This window comes from Cephus cinctus, unplaced genomic scaffold (genome assembly GCF_000341935.2).
Source record: "Cephus cinctus unplaced genomic scaffold, Ccin1 Ccin1_scaffold0129, whole genome shotgun sequence".
In the NCBI taxonomy this organism is placed as follows: domain Eukaryota; kingdom Metazoa; phylum Arthropoda; class Insecta; order Hymenoptera; family Cephidae; genus Cephus; species Cephus cinctus.
In genome coordinates this window covers 2,289,056-2,298,536 of record NW_014332862.1, presented here as the reverse complement: position 1 = coordinate 2,298,536, position 9,481 = coordinate 2,289,056, and the positions used below count along the sequence as shown (strand labels likewise).

Sequence of the window (9,481 nt, the reverse complement as noted above, 5' to 3'; positions counted from 1 at the left end):
CCGTTACCACCCAATCGAGTACAGAAACTCCGCTGAACACGTGACAAGATGTTCCTCAGCCATTAGCAAGCCGGATGGCACCTAATGTAGGCTCACGACCCTTCTGATTTGACGTTGACCCCGCTCCACCCTTTTCCCTGCATTGTGTCTCTTCTTTGGACATATCCGTGTGAAGAAATTAAAAAAAGAAATTGGAAAATTATCCAACAAGGAAAACTCGTTACTGTGACCATAGACGTGAAACAATGCGGTATCCGTTATGCATTCGCTAAGCGTAGCCCGCAGCCGTAACACGTAAGCGTGCGCGAGCATCGGCCTCTACGCGTTTGTCCCTTAAAGATTTATAGCGGGAGGCCGTTCGCGAGCGTTCGTAATGCGACGCGAATTGACGTGGATCGAATCCCTTTGGGCATCGTCCGGTCCCACGAGTTACTCCGATCACGTCGAATCCCCTACGACGCCAGTCGGTCCTCGTTCGATACTATAGGGGTACGTGTACGGATGCATTATGTACCTTCTCGAATGACGTAACGAACGGAACGATGATGTCAGGATTCCACGTGAACTTTGACGCACGGGCTTTCCCGTTAACGAGCACATCCTATGATTTGAATAGGACCCATTGACCTTTGAACCGGTCACGTCACTGACAGTCTATTTGAAAATTCCAAATTTTATACTGGGGTGGTTAAGTAAAATTTTCTTTCAGTCTGAAAGTTATCACGGAATTACCTTATATCCTTATATGTAGGTTTTCAGTGAAAATTGTTTCCCCCCCCCCCCGCTTTGCTACTTTCTCTCGTCTACAACCCCTAATATATCCTCCACCGGGTGGTTCTTGTCGCTGCGAAACCCTTCGTCGCTGCTGACCAAAATTTTTTCCCCCCCCCCCCCTGCTTTGCTACTTTCTCTCGTCTACAACCCCTAATATATCCTCCACCGGGTGGTTCTTGTCGCTGCGAAACCCTTCGTCGCTGCTGACCTACCGCAACCCATCCACCTGTTTATAAAGAAAATGGGTCAGTCGGTCGTCGTGGTCGTTTGATGCAAACCGTGGGGAGCGGCGGGGTTGAAGTGTATCAGCGGTGGGTTCGCCGAGTGATAGTTCCTGCCAGAGGGTGTCGCCAGTCCAACCCTCCCCTAGACCTTTACTACTGCCACTGTCACCCTTAGTCGTGACCTCGGCCCTCCACGACCTTTTAGATCCTCCTGCAGTCTTTCTTTGTACCGCCTACCCCCCGGCGCAGTTCTTCTGGCTTCTTCAAACCACCCTTACATACTTTCACTACCCTTGGTCTCCGTCTCTCCATTCACTTACTGGAATTCCTATGTGTGTATCTCTTTTTCTTTCCGGGGGTTAATACTTGACTCTTTCTTTTTCCTTCTTTCCTTTTTCTTGACTCGAGGGATGCTGACGTCACTTTCTCTCTCTCTTTTTTTTTTCAAGCTTTGCGTGCACTTGCGACATGTGTAAAATGACGTCCAAGGGTGTGCCCAAGCTCTTCCGGTGCTTCTACGTACCCTTCTTTGTGTATGTATATATATATTTGTGACATATGCGTGCTTCAGGGCATGCTACCCCTGTCTAAGAGGGTGATGTTTCAGGTGTCTAAGGGATGCGACCCACGTAAGCGAATCTATGCTCGTGGGTGTCATACTCTTTTCGGCATGTGGTTATTTCCTGGCCCAAGAACCTGTGCCGAGGGTTAGGTAGTTATCATAGAAAGGAACCCTCAATCTTACACGTAACGGGCGACGAATGGCCTCTTAAAGCGCAACGATCTAGCGGTGCCACGGCGGCTCATCTTCGACGCTTTTAACTTGGATTTTCTCAGGGACCTAACGTCTCCTCGTAAAAAACCTAGAGGATCCCAGGAAATCGCCGGCGATAACCGACGTTTCCTTTGAGCCAATTGCACTTTGCACGAGTGCAAATTCTCGTGCGATTTAAGTCTGGTTTATACATTTGTATTTCACGTTTTAACGTAAAGCGATACAATGGTGATCCATATCGGTTTTTTCTTTTATATTTTCAAAATATTTTGTAACCGATTGCTCAAGGAGCTTATATATTACATTTTTTCGTACTTTCCTCAACTTTCTTTCTGGCATATTGGAATTTTTCCAATTCTCCAGTCCCGATAGACCCCTTGTGGTATAATCGAAATTCCCTTCACGATTTCGCGTCCGTTCAACACATGTACATACCCGTACCGTACATGGAAATCGATATGGGAAAGAGTCAAAGCTCGTAGCGGATTTTAAAACGTACCACTGTTTGAGCGGTATAATATCTGTATGGCGTTTCGAAAAAAAAGAATGAAATATTATGTATATAGAATGAGTTAAAAAAAGGGATCATCACGATAACTGATCCGAAAAGCAAACGTTCGTGTCGAGAGCGCCGTTTCCATTCGCATTATTATTCAACGTATTCAGTGCGAAACGAGGATCCAACGTTAAATGTAATCACAATTATAAATTGGAATTTCTCTGCTCTGCAGTTGCGTCATGTTTACACATCGCGCAAAGTATATCGCCATTCTCCCTTTATGTAATATAACACAAGCTATATCTGATTTTCTCACAAAAGACGCATTTTCACGACTCTCTCCATATATCGCCGAGTTACGTCGTACCGGTTATATAGTCTATCCATACCATATGCAGCCACGTGACCTCCATCCCGCATAATATTAACCTCCGTTAAATTTACAATTTATCTTTTTTTTTTCCCTCCCCTACTCACCCATACACAAAGTATCCAGCATCCAGGAGAAAGAAAGAACTTTTCTGTATTTTTCACAATAAAAATTTCTCGACGATCCGACACGTTTTTTCTTTAACCGTAGACCCAGTCAGTTCGATAAAGATAAAAAAAAGTAATATGCTTACCAATAACCCTTTCGCATATACACGTACCTTTACATACGTGAAGCGTAGGGAAGAGAAAAAAAATTTCTCGCGTGTACCGTGATCAAGTTTCTAATTTCTCTAGTGTACACCTTCTCCTCCGCCACCCCGCTCCTTCGTCCCTAATACCATAACCATCGTTACTCCTCGGGATGTCGTCGCGACTAAAGAGCGTCGCGATTATGTTCCCTTGTGAATTCGAAGAAAACGTGAATTCTGTCTGCCATTGCAATTGCCACGAGGTAACCATTTTGAGTAATAAAACTAGAGATGTACCATTGGCCGGTAGAGTGATGTATCGATAAAGGGGCTTGAAAGTGGCAAAATAAGATACCGGAAGCTGTACAAGGTTAAATTGAATCTTCGTAGAAGGTTCGTATATATGGAATTCAGATGTTTTAAAAGGTATCCTTTGACGTGTAGTATCGTACCGTAGTGAACTATAGGTACACAGTGTATACCTGTTAAGAGAAACTATCTGACGAGAAAAGTTGTAGAGTACCCTTTAACGGTACATGGTAGACTTTGCCAGGAGATCGTTCGGTTTCTCGTATACAGTACAAGCCTTGGCTGTACCGAAGATTCGATCAAGCTTCCCTCCCTTTATTCGACGGAGATTCTCCAATTTCGGGTAAGATCCGCCGTCGATTTCTTTTTTTTTTTTCCATTTAGTAGCCAATGGGTTAGGCCGTTTTTCATGTGTGCGACGCCTGGCCTTCTTTTATGGGCGTGAGGATAAGGTACGTGAGGAAAAGTCTATCAGCCGTGAAGAAAATTACGAGGGCCCATAAGCCCCGCGTTACGGTCCTGGTAATGGATTTCAGGTCCGTCTCGACTCGTCCGAGAACCCTGAGAACGTGGGTGCCAATCTATCTCATAGTCCCACGTCGTTTCGTGTCTATTCCATAAGTAGGAGCTCTAACGTGTAGGAAGCGTGTCCGGACCATAGATGTATAAGAATAGATCAGGGGAGTGGGCGGATAAAGCAACAGCGGAATAAAAAGAGACAACAGCATATTGTCCGTCTCTATCTTTGTCCGACCGCGCATGCGCGAGTGCTAACTACACGTAATAGACGCACTCAGCCCAGTTCGATGAAATTTTTGAATTATTGTGGCTATTGCGATTAGACAAGGACAGAAGGACCTCCTATGCAGTGTTCCTTTTCTATCCCGCTGTTGCAGCACTTACGCCTCAGCCTATCTTTCGCCTGGTCTGTTCCTATATGTCTATGATCCGGTCGCTTTATCGAAAATATTTGAACGAATGGACATTTGATGAATATTTAAAAAAATTCATATTGGTTTCTAGCTTTTTAAAAATATTTTTATTAATTTTCTTTATAACTTTTATTTCTTTCATTCGATTCATTATTTTCTTGGCAGGATATAATGTTCTTGTTTGATTCATGAAATGTTCCTAAAAAAAATATATTCCAATCCAAATATTAACGAATTAAGATATTTCGAAAAAATTTCTAAAATTCGTGCTACGATGATTTAAGTCAATTTTGGTTAGAACTTCAATGTTTCGATAAGCCACGCAGAGCTATAATGAGCTATACAAAGTCATGATGGTGTTTTGGACAAGAAAAGAATCGTCGACCAGCGATCGAGAAGAGCCAGTCGGACCACGGACAAACCACTTCTATGATGGGCTTGTAAATCGTTAGGCTGTGTTAGAATGCGAATGCTAGATACTCAAATGCCCATTCGATTAAAAAAAAAGTTTAATAAAGTACCCGTAAACCTTTAGGAAGTGTAGACCTGACTAACAGTAAGCTGATTTCCTAATTAGTCGCGTATTGAAAAAAATCGAAAAACTTTCTTCTCATCAGAATCCTTTGATTATAACCCCATTTCATTTATTGAATCTCGGAGTGATAGTACGAGAAATGACAAAGTATCCAAAATTATATACGGTATACGAAGGGGGATAAAATTGAATTTTCGTGATAAAAAAGAAAAAAAGTAAAATTCAATGCTTGAGGGAAATATCTAAAATACCCTTAAGGCGCCTTCAGTAACCGACTGCACTTTCCCGTGTTGGCGTCTAAAGGAGGACAGAACGATTCTCCCGAGACCAACCCCCCAAGGCAAAGGTGAGAGCCTCGGTGTGAAACTTTCGAACTCGTGACGAAAATTGAAAATTCCAGATGGAAATCAACTCGGTTATTCGCGATATTGCGAAACTTACTTGACCAGGACCGATATTAACCAGACCGTCCCTCGCGAACCCGTATCCCATCAGGAGGCTGGAGTCCAGTCCAGAGTATAGATCAGATCCATAGATACGCGTCCTACCACCCCTCTCAAATCCTCGATACCCTGCCCTCTATTTCAGACGTGCCAACCCAACCATCATGATGCATATCGCCGTAACACACGTCAAATAAATAAGTGAATCCAGAGTGTGGACCAGTTTGAAATCCCATTTCCGTAAAATAGATCAAATCCATGAATTAACGGAGATTGGCAACACGCTCGTATCGAAAATAGACCAGGGGTATGTAGCCACAGGTATGCAAACACATATAGATATATCAAAAAGGCCGTCGTCGTCTAGCCCAGAATACGTAAGCTGACCTTAATGATATAATCGGCAAGGCGAAAGGCCTTAAGTAGCACCGACGCTTGATTGCATTGATACACAGATAAGGCAGCTGAGAGGAAGAAGCTCCGGCGTCTCTCCTCCATGGACCCTCCCTTGGGCCTCTGGCCTCTGGTTTGCCCGTGCAATTTTCTGAAAGAGCGTTTGATGTTCTTTTCGCCTAAGCCCTATCTAGGTTGGTACACCGCGGGTATCACGAGGGTAAAGTGGTCTTTCATGCGAAATCTTCACATATTTTCACGAAGCGAACGACCGAATTACCTTCTTCGTCCCTCCCGTCCGCCTTTCCCGTGGTCTCACTTTCATCGCCCATCCATCCGTCCTTCTTAATTCCGAGCGTTTATTCATTTTTTATTGGATCATCCAATTTTATTTTATCCCGCACGCGCTTCCGTACCTTATCTAATCTAACTGATATACATACATGCCACATATGTCTTGGAGTCCGTCCGTGGACCAGAATACCAATTGAACTTGGATTGCCAGGATCGATCCCCATCTGGTCACGTTAGCGCAGTAAAATTCCCGCTCGTATAGCCACCAGTGACTTTATATCAAGCCAGTACCACTCTAACCGTCCACTCGTGCGCTATCCTCCAATCTACATTTTACTTTGGCGATGGAAACAAACACGCGAGCCACTCCGCCGACCGATCGACCACCCTCACTCACCGCTCCAATTAATCTTCCAGTAATTAAGCCGGCCGTTACGTCGTTCGCGTTCATACTGATAGCCGATAGAGCCAACATCCTCTTTTATATCTACCATAAACCACGATAAATCTTCCACGATAGGAACGTCACAGTGCGCAATACGCTCTTAACCATACACCCCGTATACGCAATAAACATAAACAACAAGTCGACGATGACGCGTATTGACAAGAAAAAAAAAAGTCAAATACGAAAATTTCAATAGAAAAAAAAAATTGCCATGGATTTCACCCTTTGACCCCATTCGCGACGGGCAATCGCGTGATCCGCCGATCCCGACTGACAATGTCAATATATCCCAGGCTCATCTGAAATCCAATGAATTTTCATAATGGCTTCCGTATTCGCTTAACGAATTCCCTCTGCCTTTGGCATACGACAGGGTTTGGCCTTAGGTTTACGTCGGGCTAGGTTTGGGCTAGGGTTAATAATCGATTTCCCCCGCAACGTCAAATTCGCCGTTTGACTGCATTATGCACATGCTGTGCAAGTAGCTGCACTAGGGATGGTTAAGCTTTCATCTGCAGACTCCCTGGTCCGCAAGAGTAATACAGGAATACGATGCATACGGTACCCGTACGCGTCGATCCTTGGTTCAGTGGGAGCGAGGGGGTGGGTTTGCGGGGGGAGGAGGGGGGAACGGCTAGAGGTTATCTGCACATAAGTGTATTACACGAGCGTATCGTGCCTGGAGGCCCCCGTGACGTCATATGCACGGTATTTCATACCTCGTGTGGAGACTCCATACCAACCCCTATTTCACTGGTTACCACCCTCCTGGTTATATCCTATACCTCGACCAATAATTCAATATTCCTCGTGGGCCGTGGTTTAAATTTCTTTTTTTTTTTTTTTTCCCCCACGTGACCTTCGATCGTGCCACCTACCCCTATACTACATCACTACCCTTAACCATCTACTATCTATACCCACCCACCCTATAACGATATCCATTACACTTTCCAGCTAATGCCTATTAGTGACCCGTCGCATGTGGCTGCCGGACCAACTACTAGGTATACACCTCCACTTTATGTCGTACTTCTCGTACAAGCATGACCTCTGACCTTTCGTCCTTTTCTAGGCTGTTATCGGTATCGTTATCCTTCTCATCTCGCAATTCACTTTTTTTTCTCTTTCATCGACGCGAACTCGAGTGTCAATCTTTTTTAAGCGAATGCCGTTCCTCGATAAGGCTGTTATCAACGTGCTGATTTCTTTTTCGAAATTTGATAACTTGCCAAGCAGCAACGAGAGCGACTTTTCTTTATTTACTTTCCTACTACTTTTCATTCTGGATATTCGTGTCTCCGGAAGAAAAGGCTTATCGTTTCTGTGCTCGCGGATGCGTAAACCTCCTTCTAGTCGATATTCTTATATCCGCGACTTCTGGGCGGAACTGTCGGTATTTTCATAGAAACGGTGAAAAGCGTTCTTGGTCATCGGCATACGTACATATAGAGGTACATATGTATTCCGTCTACAGAATTGAGTATGTGGGTGTTCACGGGACAGATCGATTCCTCCGATCTAATTTCGCGAAGCTAAGAAAAGGTCCTGGGACGATCCAGAGCTACAGGGAGAATTCCTGATGTTCCTCCGCCATTGAAAATCCAAGAGGCACGAGGTTTTCCCCCACGCGAATACGACGTATTTTCAACGAGCGACCCGCTCAAGTGTATTTTCTTCTATTTGTCAGGCTTTTCTTTTTTTGCCTTCCCGCAGATCAAGTGGACTTATCTAATTTCCCCAAGTCCGCGGCCTTCGTGCGCCATTAGCCTTTCATCTTGGAGGAGGTACGCGAGTCTGCATAAACTCTTGTATTATTATCTCCACTTGTATGGCTTAATTTGAAGAGAAAGGAAAAACAGGGAGGGAGTAAGGTAGAGCGAAGAAAAGCAAAGAGAGCGAGAGAGATGAGGGAAGAGGCACGGGAGAACGAAATAAAGACGAATAATAAACGAGAAGAGTGAATGGAAAGTAAGGAAAAAAAAAAATACAATTTGACGTAAGGATGACTGATAAAAGAAAATGCGTGTCTCGTTATTTCCTGTCACTTGGGACGATGGCAGCCGACTTGCGCGATTTTAACCCCCGATAAATTTTACCCCCGGCAGGAAGAGGGAAAACGCACAGTGTCACCCTTCCGCAACGCAGGAGCCAATGGAATCTGGAACTTTTGGGAGCAGACACATCGAATAAAGATCAGACCTTATCTTGATTGGCCCAGTGAATTTATTAGCGTAGGGATGGAGAAGCACAGTGTCACCCTTACTCTACATCGGCCACCCCCGAGAATTTGAAGAATTCGAAAATTTTTGAAGGAAGCTTCTCCTTGGCACTCCTCCTCGTCCTCCGCCTCTCTCTCTCTCTCTCTCTCTCTCTCTCTCTCTCTCTCTCTCTCACGTGGAACAAACGCAACGGCGTCCACCGCGGGCAAATTTCGCATTATCATCGCGACGTAATTGCGAGAAGTGCCCTAGCGGAAGTCCCGGTTAACCGATGCGTCGCGACGCTCACCGCAAAGAGATCTCTGCTACGCCAGCAATTGAGCTTGGCAACGTCGTCGACGCGTTTCCCATTTAATTGCACACGGCGTCTTATAAGGACGCCCGTCGACCAGGAAAACGGGTCAGTGAATTCATCCCCGCGCAGGACTTATCGCTCGGAGACCCTGATGGATCGTTGTGAATATGAGGATGGTAATTTCGTTATCGGGCTGGGACTTTTGACTGCCCCCGCGTATAAGCTGATTCGGGGGGCCTCTTCGCGAGAAAGGTTTCTGCTTGCGTTTGCGTTTGCTTGTACAGCGAAAGACGGATGCTGGACTTATTACGTATCAGCACCATACGTGTAACGTAGTATCAGATATGTATCACTTATACCGTATAATGTACCGCATAAGGGGGGTGCCGGTTGGGAAACCGGTTATCTCGGTATTTCCTTAAATTAATTCAACCGCAAAATATTCTCTATACGTACGAGCTCACGTGTGCTATTTAATAGTCGGTTCATAACCAGGTGGTAACCAGCTACCTGAATCCCCGAGAAACCTGACAGACGGTGATAAGCGCCAACCGAATATCCTTATGGTGGAAACAGTATTGGATCGTACAGAGTGTATCTACGAAACGGCAGGATGTAGCTCTACCTGCTGGTAGACTTAGGTCTTGTGCAGAATGTAAAGAAAGAGAAAAATAGATCGAGGAAAAGAAAGGGGGCGAGAAGTTGAAGAAACAGGGGG

The 9,481-nt window shown here is 44.9% G+C and overlaps 1 protein-coding gene across 6 annotated transcripts in view; it reads right to left on the bottom strand.

The window, feature by feature from the left end:
- The window catches only part of LOC107262848 (glutamate-gated chloride channel), an 83,682-nt gene that overhangs the window by 35,729 nt on the left and 38,472 nt on the right, over positions 1–9,481 (bottom strand). The gene's annotated exons all lie outside the window — the stretch shown is intronic.